This window comes from Ochlerotatus camptorhynchus, unplaced genomic scaffold (assembly GCF_037179485.1).
Source record: "Ochlerotatus camptorhynchus isolate MF236.1 unplaced genomic scaffold, CSIRO-AGI_Acam_v1.1 ptg000085l, whole genome shotgun sequence".
In the NCBI taxonomy this organism is placed as follows: domain Eukaryota; kingdom Metazoa; phylum Arthropoda; class Insecta; order Diptera; family Culicidae; genus Ochlerotatus; species Ochlerotatus camptorhynchus.
In genome coordinates, this window is record NW_027040575.1 from 2,407,607 (window position 1) to 2,425,782 (window position 18,176).

An 18,176-nucleotide genomic window follows, 5' to 3' on the forward strand; every position below is an offset into this window, starting at 1 on the left:
ATCGATAAGGTATTGAGGTGGGGCTAATCGCTAGTGAAAATAGGTTCGAAATGGTTGCGTTCTTGGAATGGGATATTGGATCTACGGTAGAGTCACCTTCTAACTCCTGGATTCAAGCTTGTTACCGTCATAAAAAATGGTTGCTGGCATATTTTAACCATAATGCCACTGCCAACCAGTGGGAGTTGGATAGTACATACGTACATAGATACATATAATTCGTTCCATTCACCTTTTTCCCGAAGAAAAAAGTTAGACCAAATTAAATTAAATACAAAATAAGCTATCACACTATACAACACATGTTAATCTTTTATTGAATCCGAATGTGTTTATACAATGTCAGGAACACTAAGCTGATTACCTTCGATGGATGTGTGCTGTATGGTTGATTATCCCGGACACTCGTAGAGTTATGCACACTGTGGATTTGGCGGTGTAAATACTATCCCGTGGTCCTTGTTTTTAGGGATCTGCTTCTAGGTTGGGGAGAATATCCACCAGACACAAAAACTTCTTCCTTCTTCTTAAAATCATACACCTACGTCGCCAAAGACAATGGACCCACAAAATATATATTATTACAAAAAAAAACTCACAAACGTCCAAAAATACGCTGTTGACCAAATCCTGTTAGACACTTTCTGACTCTGCACTTTTCGAACAGTTGAACTGTCAAAACTGTTTCACACAGCTCCAGTCTGTGTGTGCTCTGGACTTTCAACGGTGCTACCTTGGATTTCGATGACAGCAAGTGAACCTTCATCCTTCCCTCTGAATCCTGACTTCTCAAGAACAAAAGCATTCAACAAAAGCATCGGAGAAACAGTGAATTTCGATAGAGACCGCCTTGGTAATGATGACGCATCGATCGATACGAATGGAGTTCAGTAGAGGAAGTTGCTCATGGTACTTCATTCATTGCTCACCCACCGTCGAAGGTAGGGACTGGTCCCATTTCAAAGCTCGACCACTTTCGTCCCGTAATGTCCACAGTTGCTGCATGCAAATCTTTGCTGTAGTCACTGCTGCGCCGAGAAGTCTCAGCGAGTCGAACAGCATTGCTACCACCGACAGTACTGGCATGTTGAAATGGAACTTGAACTGATCTGTGATCAAAAGTTTTCAACGACGAATAAGGATCCAGATCAATACCTCCGCCCTCCCAAATGGCCAGATTATCCTTGCGAATACTTTCCAACACCTTTGGACCTTTGGACGCCCTTTTCCTCAGTTGGAATCCGCTTTTAGATATCATCTCGTCCAGATGTGTGCGTAGAATACAAGCCTCTTCCAGAGTATCCGCTCCTGTGATAACATCATCTATGTATACATCTTCGCTTGCTGCTCTTGCAGTCAGTGGGTATATGTCCTTCTCGTCTATCGTCAGCTGTTTTCTAAGCTCAGGTGGCTAAGAATGGTGCTAGTTTAGTGCCGTAAGCAGGCATGGAAAATCATTTACATTCATTTCATGCATTCATTTACATTCATTTGCCTCTAACTTTTTTCATCAACAGCATTCCGGAAAATGTTGTTTAGAGCTTTAGTAGGTTTTGTTATTAGCTACAAGTTTTGCACATAACTCAAATCTGTATCTCTTATGCATCACGAATTAAAGCGGGCAGAACTTGTTACTGTTTTTCAGTGAATGTAAAATACATTCACTGAAAAACAGTAGTTGCTTCTGTTCGCTCTTGTTTGTCATGCATAAGAGATACGGATTTGAGTTGTTAACATAAGTTGTAGGTAATAGCAAAACCTACAAAAGTTCCGCACATCATTTTGAGGAATTCTATTGATGAAAAAAAGTTAGGGGTAAATGAATGTAAATGATTTTCCATGCCTGGCCGTAAGTGATAGTATTCATCTCGAAAACTCCTAATTCATCTAGAGGGCTGGCACGCTAAAGAATACACTGAAGGAAACTATCTAGTACAAGGATCAAAATTAGCCTGAACATTTTCTCAACGTCTGAAACGAACATTATCTGATGTACATTACAAATACACAATGTATGTTACCAGTGTTGGCAAAATAATCAATCAAATGATATTTTTCCACTCCCATATGCGTGATATTGGAACAAAATATCATGCTAAATATTGATTTTACAAGCTCCTTTGGTATTGTGAGACTACTCACAACATATAAAAATAAAAGCTTTTGAGCTACCGTACTAAACGGTTGGTTCTTTGCCGTCGAAATAATTGATATATGTGATGATTGTAAACGATGTGACGGTAAAAAGCGTTTATGCCGAAGTAGTTCTCTACCCTATGAGAAATTTGATTGTGTTCTCTCATTAAAACAGCTATAGCTTTTCATAACAAGCAACCATGGATCGAGTGGAATATAAAGGACTTAATAAGCTGAACGTCGAGTGCTGATCTTCAGCATTGATGCCATTGGAACTTACCTTATCTGGTTGTCTTTTGCTAAAGGGTGATACGGTCAAAATTTGGTCAAGGGAAAACGCGTGTAAATCGGTGAAATCGTTTATTTAAAAAATCAAATTAAATTTCTTTTTCAAGTTCAATTAGTATAAAATTTAGGAAAAATATTCAGTTAGGCTTCCGCTTTTCCAAATCCGAATTGCCGGGCCTTACGCTTGACCCCTGCCATCAGATTTTGTACAGCCACCTTGTCCACCTTCTTCGCCGCAGAAAGCCAGTTTGCCTTGAACTGCTGCTCGCCCTTAGCAGTTTTTTTGGTCTTCTTTAGGTTCCGCTTGACAATAGCCCAGTATTTCTCAATTGGGTGGAGCTCTGGCGTGTTGGGAGGGTTCTTGTCCTTGGGAACCACCTGCACGTTGTTGGCGGCGTACCACTCCATGGCCTTTTTACCGTAATGGCAAGATGCCAAATCCGGCCAAAACAGTACGGAACAACCGTGTTCCTTCAGGAAAGGCAGCAGACGTTTATTCAAACACTCTTTCACGTAAATTTCTTGGTTGACAGTCCCGGAAGCTATGAAAATGCTGCTTTTCAAGCCACAGGTACAGATGGCTTGCCAAACCAGATATTTCTTTGCGAACTTTGACAGTTTCATGAGCTTGAAAACATCTGCTACCTTTCCCCTTCCTTTTGCCGTATAAAACTCCTGTCCCGGAAGCTGCTTGTAGTCGGCTTCGACGTAGGTTTCGTCGTCCATTACCACGCAGTCAAACTTCGTCAGCATCGTCGTGTACAGCCTCCGGGATCGCGCTTTGGCCGTCGTATTTTGTTTATCATCGCGATTTGGAGTCACTACCTTCTTGTAAGTCGATAGTCCGGCTCGTTTTTTGGCTCGATGCACGGTTGTAGACGATACACCCAGCTTATTTGCGGCATCTCGGAGAGAGAGGTTAGGGTTTCGCTTGAAACTACCGGCAACTCTCTTTGTCGTCTCAGCGGCTTCCGGTTTTCGATTTCCCCCCGATCCAGACTTCCTGGCTGTCGACAAACGTTCCCCAAACACTTTAATTACATTTGTAACGGTTGATTTGGCAACTTTTAGCGATTTTGCCAACTTTGCGTGCGAGTAGCTCGGATTTTCGCGATGCGCGAGCAAAATTTTGATACGCTGCTCTTCTTGCTTGGACGGCATTTTGACAACTGAAGAGTGAATTCCAAAATCAAAATAGGAGCAACATTCTACACACACACACCTTCAAAATGAGGGTTGTTCAGGTTTTTTAAATGCAAAATTGAAAGAAATACGTCAAGTTGATATTGACCAAATTTTGACCGTATCACCTTTTATACACATAACTAGATAGAGGTGGAATTAGGGCGTAACAGCTTTTGTAAACAATGACTTCTCTCGAGGATTTCTCGAAAGTCATGGCTCTCCCTGGCAAATCGACATCACCATCGAGTAGGGGAAGAGTTCCCCTACTCGATGGATATGCTGGTTTGTGTTGGCGTGCCTTGAATTCCTAGAAATCAACGAGAGAAGTCATTGTTTACAAAGACTGTTACGCCCTAATTCCAGCTCTATCTAGTTATGTGTACAGCAAAAGACAACCAGATAAGGTAAGTTCCAATGGCATCAATGCTGGAGATCAGTACTCGACGTTCAGCTGTGAGGTCATCAGGCACGAATTATAATCCATGATTACCTGTTGCTTTTGAGTACTCTTCACTGATACGCGCACACTAAGATTTTGTTTTCGTGTTCGGTAAATTTTACCAAAATCAGATCAGCTGAACAGTTCAGCTGTTCAGATTTGGGTAAAAATTACCGAAGTCAGCGATAATTTCTAAGTGTGCACAATGTCTCGCTGGCGTATAACAGTACAGATGTGGCAGATAAAAGGAAGGGAAAATAATGATAATGGGATCTTAATATCCAGTGTCATTAAACATAAAACATTCATTTTCGAAAGCACCGCCGGTGGTGCAGTGGCAAGCCTGATTGCCTATCAGCCCTAAAAAAGGCCTGAGTTCAATCCTAGTAGGCACAACCGGGATTTCCTGAAGCATAAAATCTCTGATCACGTCTTCCTTCGGAAGTGAAATAAATCCGTTGGTCACCGGTCCACATAAGTTGATGGGTCGATAGGTGTGGGAGCTGCCTCCCTGGCGTCGGTACACGGGAACATACCCGAATCCATTTTCATGAATAAAAAAATCATGAAATGAAAAAAACTTGCCATCCCATGAAGCCATAACAATGATTCCTGATTTCTTGATGGAAATTCAAGATTTCTTAGTGCAGTGGAATCATGACCGCTACAAACGTTACCTGGCAAACCGTGTTCACCGCACTACATAGATATCTCTTATACGCCTTCTTGTCCTATACTGATAGTATAGTGGTCAAAGTATGGGTTTATTGATCGTAAGGTTCTTGGTTCGAATCCAGTCTCTGATGGTTTATTTTATTTGTTGTTGACATGTTTCGGTTTAAGAGCTAAACATTAAATTCATGAATTTAGTTCTTGATTTCAACTCGGATGATTCATGATTTCGGGAATCTTGGCTGCGTTACGCAAAAAAAGGGCCATGATATCATGAATATTATTCATGGTGTATTTTCATTTCATTTTTCCGATTTCGGAGATTGGATTTGTTCCCGTGTAGCATTGGTACTCAGTTTGGAAAACAAGATCGACGGATAGAAAACAAAGGAAACATTTTTTTTTTCGCAAGAACTGTGCTTGGAATATAATTTTCTTCTATTTTCACAAGCCATCTGTGTACAATATTATATTGTTTTTGCTCTTTGTGCCATTAGATCTATTATGATGCTGCTGCTTTATTTTTCGCGAATTTTACTGAGTGTTTAGTGAAAATTTAGTAAGAGAATTGAAAAACTCCGTCAACTGAAACTTAATCAATAATTTCGTGTGTAAGTGCTCGGTTGTTACAACAAATAGAAACGAACGGATTTTTAGACAACCACGAGTGGACAAACCGGTGGGAGATAGAAGAGTGTTGTGCTTGTAGATGGAAGCGAAGAAATTTCATCCCGTTAAATTTATGGATTTTGCGTTGCTCCGGATTTTTTTCTAACATATGTGGATTGTATCAGACGGCCAAGACGTATTTCAAGACTATACATTCCGTGCAAGCTTTACCACAAACCGGATTACCCTGTGAAGCGAACCGTCTACAATTGCGACTTCCCCTCTAACACATCATGCCAGCTTGTTAGGTTCACTTAGCCAGATTTGGTGAGTTCGTTCCATTTTGTCCTTTACAATATTTTCATACTTAATTTCCGAGTACTAGTACTAGTGATACTACAAACATTTCCAACTCATTAAATACGCGTCAATCAAGCAATACCGCTTGGTTGAAAGTCCCAGTACATTATTAATTATTCCTACATTGAAATGTATTGGAGCGGGGCTTATCATATACGAAAAAAGCTTCGGAATGCTTGCGTTCTTGAAATGGGCTTTAGGAGTTGTGATAGAGCTGTCACCTTCTAACTCCCAGATTTAAGCTTCTTGAAATTATTTATATAAAAGATGGTTCCCGGAGGATTTTATCCATAATGCCACTGCCAGTCAGTGGACAAATTCATGAAAGAAGGATACATATGTGGTAATATAGTAACAGGTTTCCTAATGACTACTGACTACTGATATTAGGCAGAATATAATGTTTCAACAAACACGTGTCGGTCGAATTAGGATTTATCCCAGGCTACTATTGTAGAAAAACGTCATTGATAGATATTGGGCGGACCGCGTCGGAATGTTTAGAAAAATAGGGCGCACGTTTGATCCGGTTTAAGATACATTGTTGACTGCTTTCGGGAACATGATTTCAATTTAATAACTTGTTTACTTGTTTAACCAGGGCTAAGCAATCGTCACGTTGGTCATAGCTTGTTATGATAGCCTGAACAATGCGTAAAGAGCAAACCGCGAAACATTGAACGTCGCGTGAAAGTGGAACTTAATGAAGGCCTAAGTGCTTTTTCGTAACTTTTAGTTTTCGGATTAGAAAAATAATCGGTTTCAGGACAGTGTTACCGATTTATATTAGATAATTCAAAGCTATGTTGATCATTATAACATTAAATTTTGAATAACAAATGATAAGACAATCTTATTCAAATGTCGTAATAATACCTCTGACCAAGGAAAAATGATTTATATAGTTTTCATAAAAGTTGACGATACAAATACTAATGAGGAAAGGAATTCCGCATTTCCTTTTCCCAAGTCCTTTTCCTCTCCTTCCCTTCCCTTCTTCTCTTTTCAGAAAGCGAGTAATGGCGCTATAACCATATGCCATATAGGGCTAGGACAAGAGTTAGTGCTCAGGTCCCAACCGCTAGAAGAAAATGGTAGCGAGCAAGGGCGCTATAACCTAGGCGAATACAGCATTCCCTCCGTATAGGTTACGTCCGCACACCGCTCTCCGTTGTCCTTCAACTGAGGTCGGCTGGATCGATTGAGGGATGGCAGTGGGTTGGCGGTGCCGTCCACGCTTGTACGGAGGGAGGACTGTTCGCTCGAACACAAGGGGTAAATACCTGTGTTCCATCCCAGGAGATCGGACAACCAAGGAGTGTACATTAACTTTCTTAGCTCTGTCACTCCCAACGATTTATATAGCCTATTTTCAAATCCAGCATACGGAGCGGTTGGTACGGTATGTCCCCGCTCTTTGATTACCTGTGGATTAAATGTTAACCACTGTCTATACTTATTAAGTAGACATGGTAAACACTCACTTCCACAAAAATTAACTAAACGCTACACAGTAGGCCTGACCGCTTTATTGTTTGTTTCACATCCTTGATGTGCAGCAGGCATTAATAATGACAAGAAAAATGATAGATGTATCATTTTCCAGGATTCTTTCAAGTACTGGCTGTGTATGTGTAGACTAGACTTGTGCCATTAGATCTATTATCCCTCTTTGGACCAGTCGACCATTTCTCCATTTGACTATTTATCCATTCTACCTTTTCTCTATTCGATATTTTTCCCATTCAACCTTTTGTCCTTTCGACCGTCTGTCATTCAACGTTCTATCTTTCGACTATTTCAAGAGCAAATATTCATGACGTCGAAAGCAACAAAGGTAAACAAAGTCGAGCTATCAGTGTCAATAGATGCTCCTGCTATTACACTATATACTGTCTGAATATAGGATCATATGATATGATTCATATCTCATTTTAAAATATATTTACCAGACAAATTTCTTTTTCACGTAATAACCTTCCGATCAAAATATTTTTCGATGTTACTTAAGTCACCCGATTTCTATGGAGATGCCGTTTGTCTTAAGTAACAGCGCAGAGAAACCCGTGCAAAGTAAACGTTCATTGTTTCGCTTTCTCATTATTAAAGTGAATAAATTGAACTGTTTGTTGCTAAGATGATTTCGGTGGTCCTAAAATGTTGAATGGGCTGCACTTAAGCAGACGTGATTGATAATTCTCCGGAATATCCTGGTAAATACACTTTGACTAAGGTAACATTATGGGATCACAAAACGACGTAACTAAAATAACTTTTGACTCAAAACCCAGTATTTTTAGCATAAAAGCTAGCGATCTGCTTTGTACGATTAAAACCATCCGTAATATGTTAAACATTGCTATCATTATGAGATTAGAGGAGAAATGGATGTAATATCGGCCTAAATGCCCCTAATTTGGGTCCATACATAAATTCAGCAATCGACTAAATTTTCAATTGCGACCAAAAATATCCATTGGTACTGTCCCAATCTAGATAAAAAATTTATATAGCTGATTTTTAGCGATGGGCCCAACGTTAGACCCATAGGTCAAAATTAGAGCCATTTCCCCTATGTGTTTGATTGGAAAAAGGAATAACTTTTCGGTCATCAACACAAAATTTTATTTTTCTCGGATCGGTGCGAATGTTACTTTCGACATAATTAAAATTTGCTCTTAATTTGTCCCGCAACGGAAGTCAAATCAAATTGCAGCATGCCTTGAGGAATCGATAATGCTCAAGGCATGTTTTATTGACATGCGTTCTTAACTCGATTCATAGAACTTTTTACAAATTGGAAAATTGACCCACCAAATTTGAGCACATATGCTGTGAAGCAAGAGGCAAAACTGAATCCAAGCAAAAAGCTACATTATGGGAAGCCGTCGCGTAGAAACGTACGAAGACGAAAACGATGCGGAGATGGTAATAATGTTGATGATGATATCCGTGTCGATATGATTGTCAGCCCTGACAACCAACCACCTCACAGACAGTTGGGAGGTGGCGAAATAAGACGAGCTGGCTTCTTCAAGCAAACAAACTCAGGCAGTGCCATTATATTTGCATCGAAGAAAGTCTACTCGAGCTCCCCTGTTGGTGTGGGTTTAAGTACCTATAGTGGAGTGACTGGATGGCGAAAGTCTTTGAGTACTCTATCTACGGCTATGAGCATAATCATACGTATATTCATAAACGGAGAAACAGGTACCGTAAACTGAGGGGAAGTTGATCACTGATATTTTGGAGTGAGGAGCCGGTCGTTTCGGTTATAATTTCATTAAATTAGAGTTTTGCATGCGTTTTGTTCTCGTCGAGTGAATGGAATATGTCGGCTGTGTTATTGTGGATCGGTGATTTCGTTTGATTGAAAATGTTTTTGTAAATATGTTGATCTTTTGTTGCTGATGTGATGATCCTCAGCAGGGATAGATCGCTCTTGTGGAACTTTTTCGCTACTTTTTCATTTAGAATGCCTACGTTAAATCCAATTGAATTTTTAATTAACCCATCTTTAAAAAGATAGTCAAGTGCTATTAATCTCCCTATCAAAAATCAAAATATCCTCACTGTAGTGCCATACTCTGTGTTTTCATTGAAGGTACACGTGAAAGTGCTTTCGTGTGTAGCTTCAGTGAAAACAAAGAGTGTGACTCTACGGTGCGGATATTTTGAATTTAGTAGGGAGATTGATAGCACTAAATTGGATTTAACGTAAGCATTCTATATTAAAAATAACGAAAAAGTCCCAAAAGAGCGATCTATCACTGTGGGCCTAGATGTGCTCTCGCATTTTTCGCGTTATCTTAAAATGTTACCAACCTCTTCAAATTGTTTAAATAAATCGGGAATATCAAGGACCAAATCTAAATAATGAATATCGCAAAAAATAAATTTTATTGAAGTGCTAAGTATATTTTTGTAGCTATGGTAGTCTGTGGGTTCGAAAGATTATAGACCGCAGTGGCTTATTCTGGTGTAAGAGGCACCGTCGCCGGGTTTGAATGGTTATAGCCGAATAAGTGGTTTGCTGTAACATGACGGACTCGGCTGACAGTTGTTTCTGCTTACTGAGCAGAAAATCGTGGGATTAATCCCAGGTCCTTTCATATTCAGTAGATGTAGAGTCACATTGCTTGCTCATCGTGTATTTTGAGAAACTTGTCATCATCATCGGCGTGATGTGATATAAGGGGCAGGGTGAGCTTAGAGTAATCGTTTTTGCATACTCTATTATAGGCCTCTTCACTTTTGAGATTCGTTAGTCAATTTATATGTTAATATGAAATGCAAACACACTTTTGGATTTAAAAACCAATAAATGATCATTAAAATTAAAAACAATGCTCGAAAAATTCCCAAAGAAATGTGAATAATCCATAAAAAATATCAATAAGTATGATTTTATGTAAAATTTAACAACACAAGTGTAAAATGTAAAACAATGAGCATTCAAATTGTAGAATTACCCATAACCATTTTGCAAATTGACACTAATGTTTTAATTTTTTTCCATAAACCTTGAAAGGTTGCTCCATTACTGCGTAGCTACTTAGATTTATAGACCTACTCGTGTTGTTTTTTCATAGAAGTGCGGAGCGACGGGCAAGCGTCTAGAATTAGCTTTCAAAAGAAGCTTCTATAATAATCTTGTTAAGAAGCTTCCAAGAGTCTTCTTAAGAAGCTCTTTGAGAAGCTTATTCTATACGCACGCCTATCGCTCCGCTCTTCTAACAAAAAACACACAACCATGACAGTTAATCTGAGTAGCTACACACTTAGTTTTTTCTACCGAGCTCGGCTGTGCAAATATCGGCAATAAAAGTTTTACTGAGATCTCAGCAAACATTTCATTTGTTTGCTGAGTTGCAGCTAAGCATTATCCAAGACTCAGCAATCAAATTTCACTTTTGCTGAGATCTCAGTGAAACTTATTTTTGCCGAGATTTGCACAGCCGAGTTCGGTAGAAAAAACTAAGTGTGTACGCAGAAATAGAGCAATTTTGCCAGGCTTATGGATCAAAGTTAATAAAATAGTGTCCAAAACATGCAAAATCTATGTACATTTTATGGATCATACCTGAACTTTTTTGTGCGCAAATTTGATATTCTATGAATCAAGCTCGTTAGTTTTTAGTTCATTTTTAAAAGTTTTATTGATCATTTATAATTCGTGCAATTTCTATACTCATTCTTTAGACATTTAGCGGTGCATTTTTATAATCGTGTTGCTAAATTTTACATAAAATATGGAACATATTTTTATTTTTTATGGATCATTCACTTTTTTTTAGAGCTTTTCTCCGGTGTTTTATGGATCATTTGGATGTTTTTAAAGGAACGTGTTTCAATGTTTTGTGGATCGTTTTATCCTTTCTACAGGTACATACGTAGCTCTGCCAATATGAACCCGCCACTTGAATCCAGTATACCGTTCTAAAATGAACCCTGCTGCAAACCCAATCCTGTTATCCAACATCCCTGAGATTTTTCGTGGAAGGTCAGAGGATATCTCGGCTTCCATCAAAACGAGTATCACGTCAACACATTCCATAAATTACTTGCATTGGAACGCGGCCAGTGCTGTGATTGCCTTTTATAAGGTATTAGATCACCAGTCTTTACACATTGAGGATGAAAGCTAGTCTCAAGCATCATTTGTTGATTATCTGTGTAGTTACAGGTTATTTAGCAATAATGGAGTAGCTACCGAACGAAGTCAATAAGAACGCGTGATATGAAGGATTGCACCCATTATTCCCAAAAACAAAAGAAGCGCCCCGACCGAATCATGTTTTATCTCCATCCGATAGGCCGAAGTGAATTCATTGGCGTTTCAATGGCGTTTCAATGGCGTTTCAATGCGTTAGGCCGAGTTAAGAATCCGTAGGCCGAGTTTGGCGTCAAGAAGCAGTGTTAGACTTTTGACAATATCTCAACGATTGCACTATGGGCAAAAATGGGTCCAAAATTACCCAAAATTCAATATCTCAACAGCCCGCTGAATGCCGGCCATGAAAAACAACTTTTCCGAAAGGAAATCATCCGGGGAATCGATTGCACGTGGTCCCATAGACCGGAGAGCCTTGTAGGTATGTGTTTTGGACCATTTTACCCCATTTTCCCCTACTTTTTGGAGGAAATGTTTTTTCCCAGCTCTATTTTTCGTAAAACATAAGCACTTTATGCATGGTTTTAGAATACTATGTCTTTAAACAACAGCTCATGAGATATTAGGGGAATACGGGGTACACTTTATAGGGTGTAAGGGGTAAAAGTGAACCCTCGCTAAATTTATTTTAATTCATAAAAATGTTGAACGTTGCGATTGTTTGAATGACCCCAAAGGTTGCCTGCAATAATGAGATTTTTTTTTCCAAATTTTAAGGTTAATTGGGGTTAAATAAGTTTTAATTTACTGTTTAAAAAAAGAGTTTTCACTTTTTTTGTCTGCATACAGCAAAACGATATAGTGGTTCTCAGAATTTTGTAAAAATTGGTAGTTTTGTTCCTTATCGCAACATTTAAGACCCGTATTTTTTATTTTGTCATTAGGGTGACTATTTATATATTAGAGTAGTAAAAAAATTTTTTTTTTCGATTTTTTTTCAAAAATTTATAACTTTTGAACTGTTTGGCCGATGACGGAACTCAAAACACCAAATGAAAGTTAATAAAAAGTATTTTTACGAAAAAAATATAATATTAAAAAAACGGTTTTGTATTAAAAAAACATTGAATGTATTTTCACTTTTACCTCTTACTACCCTATAAAGTGTACCCCGTATTTCCCTAATATCTCATGAACTATTGTTTAAAGACATAGTATTCTAAAACCATGCATAAAGTGCTTATGTTTTACGAAAAATAGAGCCGTGAAAAAACATTTCCTCCAAAAAGTAGGGGAAAATGGGGTAAAATGGTCCAAAACACAAACCTACAAGGTTCTCCGGTCTATGGGACTACGTGCAATCGATTCCCCGGATGATTTTCCTTCGGAAAAGTCGTTTTTCATGGCCGGAATTCAGCGGGCTGTTTAGATATTGAATTTTGGGTAATTTTGGACCCATTTTTGCCCATAGTGGATTGGTTTCTCTTTATCAAATCTTAAGGTATATCCGGAAAGTTAAATAAATTTGGAAGCCATTAGTAATAATAACGTTCCGTTTGGTGCTAAACTACGCTAGATTAAGAAATTCTAGTTGCGGGTTATGCTCAATAGGCCGGCAATGGGGTATTTAACCCTACTAATGCATGTTTTATAGATCAAAAGGATAAATAAGAGTTGATCCAGTTGATATATAGTCAAAACAATATTCAGGGGTATGCATTTATACTTAATATCGATTCAGTAAAAAAATGAAGAAGAATCTTACGGTACATTTTTTTTTATAAAAAATATGGCTTAAAAATCTTTCAAAAAACACCTGTAGGTAGTTTTTAAGAGCCTTTCTTATGATACGAAAACGTTAATTTCAAAAATGTCTGATTCCAGATTCCGATCCATTGATCCAAAATTGCATCAAATAAGTAATTTCCCCGATGATAGCACCATAAAGCAAGCAGTACATGGGCAAACATATTGTCAATGCTCAAAAGAATTGACAACCATATAGATGCAAATATTGACGTAAAATCAAAAAAGTTTTATTTCATGTTTCAATATTTCCCCTCATTTTCCCCTTCTCTTTGACAACATCAGCAGATGGGGCCTGGTCTTGTTCAAGTTTTTTGAAAGTGGTTGCGATTAGATTTGGAATATTTCATCGGATACAACAATTTTAGTGATGCCCCCGAAAATATTTTTGAAAAAATTGACAATATTTTCATGATGGAAATATTGACGAAAACTCTGTCGTGTCGGGTTAACTTAAGAAATAGAATATGTAGAAAATTGACCGGTACCGTAAATAACTTCACCCCATTTAACGGTACATACATTTTCTGCACTTTGAGCTCCACAGCAACGCGAGGAGTGCTCAGCGTCGGCAGGAATCCATTTCCTGTCAATGATCTTTTCCGATGTCGTTATGGAATGGAAGAAATGGGTCTTTGTATTTAGCTTGTGTGCACAGTGGTCGACGAATCGATACTCTGTTGGATGAGGAAAGGAATGCTTTGCCAGCTTTTGCGAATCCTTTACCGTGTAGGTAGTGTTGCATCGTGAAATGTCACTGGTGGAAATAAACCCTGAAAAAAAAACTGACGGATGCAATCAAAATGGGATCACGGTGAATTAGCTTTTATGCAAATGTTGCTTTGTTTGAGTAACCATTAGTTATATTAATGATTTTCAAAAAATGGAGACCTGCATTATTATGAAGAGTTTATACAGTAGTACAGACTAGTTTGCTTAATCATCTGAATAAAAAAGATTTCTCAACTTTTCTTTTGTTCATAAGACCCATTATTACCGCAGGAAAAATTTCAATACTCGTGCAATTCAACTCTTGATGGTTATATAACAAGTCTACTGATGATGGCGAAAAGATCTCTGTGGAATCTTTTGCAATAATTCTGTAAATTTATGTCTCGTACATGCATAGAATGTATGTTAAAGAAAAAATAAAAATCTGCAAATTGTTTATTAAAAGGGCATTTTTTAAAGATTATTCGTTTATATCCCGTGATTGTTGAGCGATTCATTTTGTTTGTTTGCCATTTTTTTTTCAAATAAAGGGTGATACGGTCAAAATTTGGTCAATATCAACTTGACGTATTTCTTTCAATTTTGCATTTAAAAAACCTGAACACCCCTCATTTTGAAGGTGTGTGTGTGTAGAATGTTGCTTTTATTTTGATTTTGGAATTCACTCTTCAGTTGTCAAAATGCCGTCCAAGCAAGAAGAGCAGCGTATCAAAATTTTGCTCGCGCATCGCGAAAATCCGAGCTACTCGCACGCAAAGTTGGCAAAATCGCTAAAAGATGCCAAATCAACCGTTACAAATGTAATTAAAGTGTTTGGGGAACGTTTGTCGACAGCCAGGAAGTCTGGATCGGGGGGAAATCGAAAACCGGAAGCCGCTGAGACGACAAAGAGAGTTGCCGGTAGTTTCAAGCGAAACCCTAACCTCTCTCTCTGAGATGCCGCAAATAAGCTGGGTGTATCGTCTACAACCGTGCATCGAGCCAAAAAACGAGCCGGACTATCGACTTACAAGTAGTGACTCCAAATCGCGATGATAAACAAATTACGACGGCCAAAGCGCGATCCCGGAGGCTGTACACGACGATGCTGACGAAGTTTGACTGCGTGGTAATGGACGACGAAACCTACGTCAAAGCCGACTACAAGCAGCTTCCGGGACAGGAGTTTTATACGGCAAAAGGAAGGGGAAAGGTAGCAGATGTTTTCAAGCACATGAAACTGTCAAAGTTTGCAAAGAAATATCTGGTTTGGCAAGCCATCTGTACCTGTGGCTTGAAAAGCAGCATTTTCATAGCTTCCGGGACTGTCAACCAAGAAATTTACGTGAAAGAGTGTTTGAATAAACGTCTGCTGCCTTTCCTGAAGAAACACGGTTGTACTGTTTTGGCCGGATTTGGCATCTTGCCATTACGGTAAAAAGGCCATGGAGTGGTACGCCCCCAACAACGTGCAGGTGGTTCCCAAGGACAAGAACCCTCCCAACACGCCAGAGCTCCGCCCAATTGAGAAATACTGGGCTATTGTCAAGCGGAACCTAAAGAAGACCAACAAAAATTGCTAAGGGCAAGCAGCAGTTCAAGACAAACTGGCTTTCTGCGGCGAAGAAGGTGGACAAGGTGGCTGTACAAAATCTGATGGCAGGGGTCAAGCGTAAGGCCCGGCAATTCGGATTTGGAAAAGCGGAAGCCTAACTGAATATTTTTCCTGAATTTTATACTAATTGAACTTGAAAAAGAAATTTAATTTGATTTTTTAAATAAACGATTTCACCGATTTACACGCGTTTTCCCTTGACCAAATTTTGACCGTATCACCCTTTATTAGCATTGAAACGTCGTGTATCTGCAAACAACTCGAATGAAGTCAAATTTCATCTAGATTGGAACATGTCCGGGAGGGCGAGTGTAACCGTGGACTATCAATAAGGCCATTACCAGCCGAGTTTTGTAAAATCATGAAGTTTGATGAGTCGCACGACGAGTTTAAATTTTTGTTGAGAGTTGACCACTTCTTCAAGGGCACCAGCACTTCCTTGGGGACAAAATACATCTTGATGTGCAGAAAAAGATTGAGAAATTATGTTTTTAGAGCTAACTGAATTATGAAATCTATGCAAATTTAGATGTTAGGCACGCATAGGTTAACCTAACGGCTTAAGTGTCCCTTATAGTGAGTCTATACATAAATTTCGAAGGGAAGCATTTTTGTAATGTATTCACTAGCTATCAAAAACATCTATTTATTTTGGTCGGAAAAAATAAGAACAGGAGATTTTTATCAACCTTTATCAATTCTTTAGGTCCATTAGGCTAACATTAGAGCCATTTATCCTATATATCAAAATATCGCTAATGGGGGTTTCAACTGGTTGATTGGAATTGCTTTATGGGGTATTTATGTAGAAACGATTGCGAACGTAAAATACCAATCGTTTTTCTAAAAGACTGATAAAGCCACCCCATAAAGCAATATCAAAATATCAAAATTATTCCAGGCTGCAACATTTTTCTTAATTTTTTGTCTTAGAGATCTTGAAACGTAGTGTGTTGTGTGATCTAGCAAAGTTGCCTAGGTCCAAGCGTTATGAAAACGAATTTATGTTTCTGATGTTACAGAAGTTTTACATCCCAGATCTTTACAATTGATTGTCTTTAAATTGTAATAAATTGTCTAAGTCCGATGCTTTGAAAATGTTTCTGTGCGCATATGTTCGTTCCAGTCGTTCTCTGAATCTCAAGTCAACATGTTTAAAAATTTGTGTTTGAAAAATTAGTGCAGAGTGAAATGGAGATTAGAATTAGTCATTCTAATTAAATTAAAGCTTATTTATGGAATCTTAAAAACATTTGTTTTATTTTATTTTATTTATATTAAAGAACCTTTTTGGAATGGTTAAGTTTTTAAAATTTCTCGAAGTGGGTCGCAATCAACGGAGGATTGGAACTATATCTTTTCGATCAGTAAATGTCACTGTTTGTCACATTTTATAGTTTTGTAGTCACTATTTGGTCACTATTGTAGTTATTTTAGTCACCAAGGTCACTACTATTCCATCACATACTCACTATCATCCCATACGCTACCTTATATCGTAATCTCAACTCTTGCTACCATTTTGGTAATCAATCAAAATCTATATACAGATGAACTCACAGGCATTTTCTCTTCCTGAGCGTTGCTAATCTACATATGTACCACCTGATTCTAGCAGGAAAAATTAACATTCCGAGAGCTGATCAGAAGGTTCGTTCTGATTTGCCCATCAACTTCTCATCTTCTTTTTCCGGTTCCGAAGCACTTGTACGTGTCGATGAATTGAGAAAACCACAACTGATATCCTTCGGCACATACTCCCACAATCCGAACACACATACATGCACCGACACCCGGAAGAAGAGGTAACGGAAGCAGTCGCAGTGTTTCCCAGTCCCAATGCATCGTATGTGGATCGCTCCGGCTCTCTATTGTTGGTGTTGTGACACGAGAAGGCACCGTTTATGTAGCGCACACAACGATGGATCGAATCGGTCAAGCACGGAAATCCAATTAAATTCATTCGTTCTTTTCAGAGGATTTGAATTGAACAATTTATCCTCATTAAATTTCCATCCAATCAGTTGCAAAACGTGCTGCATAAGCGTGTAATGAAAGGGTGGAGTGTATTGGTGTTTCCCAAGCTAAAACATCCCCTTGGGGAGGCGGAAAATCAGGCGAGCGATGAAAACGAAATGGAAACCATCTGGCAGAGCAGGAATCCAGGCTCACGATGGAACATTGCTCCAATTGGGGGAGACTATTTTCGTCTGTTTATTTTGTATCGTTTGATTCGGTAGCACCGAAGGCGGCATATCAATAAGACTAGCAAGTCTTCCATTTTCTCATACGAAAATGTTATGAGACAGGCACAATCGCGTCGCCACTCAAAGTTAAATGCTTCGAACGAATTTGATAGCAAAGATTACAACCTCAGAAGAAAGGTTGATCTTTCCATTTTTACGCAAGTGCAGCACTACTGTGTTTGTCATTTGAATTCTGACCAAGTTGCCAGTCTTCTTGATATTATGTCTTCGGTAGCACGCAAATTTCCGAATTATGTGGCGGTGAGTGGATTGCAACTCTTCGACAGTTACTTTCGAGGGAAATGGATTGAAAGGGCTCGAGAAAGATTGATTGGAGATGTGAATGCATTCGTAGTTTATTATCGTTTACCTTGAGGTAAGTACATATCAGTTTCTTTGATATTTAATGCACACCGAATTCATTTCTGATTATCCGGATATCCACAGAGTAGATCATTAATGATATATAACACATAACTTAAAGAACATCAAACT

The 18,176-nt window shown here is 38.6% G+C and overlaps 1 protein-coding gene across 4 annotated transcripts in view; it reads right to left on the reverse strand.

The window, feature by feature from the left end:
* Positions 1 to 18,176, reverse strand: part of LOC135698390 (uncharacterized) — a 329,025-nt gene that overhangs the window by 233,118 nt on the left and 77,731 nt on the right. The window lies entirely within an intron of this gene.